The sequence below is a fragment of the Cyprinodon variegatus genome, unplaced genomic scaffold, assembly GCF_000732505.1.
Source record: "Cyprinodon variegatus isolate N-32 unplaced genomic scaffold, C_variegatus-1.0 Scaffold18, whole genome shotgun sequence".
NCBI classification, from domain to species: Eukaryota; Metazoa; Chordata; class Actinopteri; order Cyprinodontiformes; family Cyprinodontidae; genus Cyprinodon; species Cyprinodon variegatus.
The window spans coordinates 1700259-1701518 of NW_015150471.1; the positions used below are offsets into that span (position 1 = coordinate 1700259).

At 32.5% G+C, this 1260-nt stretch overlaps 1 protein-coding gene across 1 annotated transcript in view; it reads right to left on the reverse strand.

Annotated features, from left to right (window-relative positions):
• Nucleotides 1-1260, reverse strand: part of LOC107092906 — a 70207-nt gene that overhangs the window by 67408 nt on the left and 1539 nt on the right. The gene's annotated exons all lie outside the window — the stretch shown is intronic.

Sequence of the window (1260 nt, forward strand, 5' to 3'; positions counted from 1 at the left end):
AAATACCTGCCTTAATTTACTGAAAGTAAAGTTGGTTAATACATCACCTTTCACAGGAAGTCCATGAACATCCAGCATCAGCAAGGCAACAAGGGAAACCTGGAGGAAAAAGAAAACTGATATAAGAAAGTGTAAACTAAAAAGAAAATCAAACGTGCAAAAAAAAAGTACTTTACCCCCAGGAGGATCTGAAAAGTCATCATACTGAAGACCAGCAGTAACAGCAATGAGAGCATGAGGGTTTATAAATGGAACCGACGACCACTGGTTACCAATCAGAGCTTAACTAGCAAACAGCACACAGCTGTTGATGAGAGATTTCCATTTAGGGAATTCGAAATTCATGTTCATTCTTTACACCCTGTTTTTAGACCTTTATTTATGTATTTATTTTGAAGTTTTCAAAATATAAGCATTTCCAATATGAGAATTTGAAAACACAATGTTTATTTTTTACAGTTTCTTTAAACACTCGCTGTATACAAATTCATATTAGACTTCATAAAAGTAATGTGTTTTGAAAGTTATCATACTGAATGTCTTTATCTTTTAAAAAAGAAAACTAAAATATGTAATAGGTAAAATAAGAGTTAAGTTAAATTAAAGCAGATATTAAAATCATATTGCTCTTGTCGTATAGTCTACTTCTGTTGCTGTTACAGCTTTTTATCAACCTCTGTTTTTTTTCAAAAGGTGGCCCTCATTGTTCAAATCTGCTGAGTTATAGTTACAGTCAAAGAAACAACTCAGCTAATCAGAACAACACTTCTGTGTGAGCACTGCCATTTAAAGGCAAAACTAACAGAAAAAACAGCATCTCTAGAAGTACAAATCAATGCAAAAAGAAGTTGGAAATAAGTGATTGTAAGCTGTATTAAAGTGTCTGACCAAATGGTATCTTTCATCTTTATACCAAATGTTACATTCCTCTTCAGAAATCCAAATTTTTAACCCTCATTTAGTTTTGCAAATATTTCCAAAGCTACATACACATTTCAATAAACATACTTTGTACAAAAAGTTGTGTTTTTATTGAATTTTTTTTTATGAAATTGAATTTAAAGAAACCAAAGGAGTGAAAGTGGGAGTTTAATCAGAGATAAACTGATTTTTATTAGCATCACTCTGATACCAACTCATTTTAATAAGGCTCTCGATCTTTGCTATGGGTTTATTAAATATGATTTTAGATCATTCATACTCCCTCTTGAAGGATTCTAACCCCAGGCTCACACCGACTCCGGTCTTACCGTTGAGGTG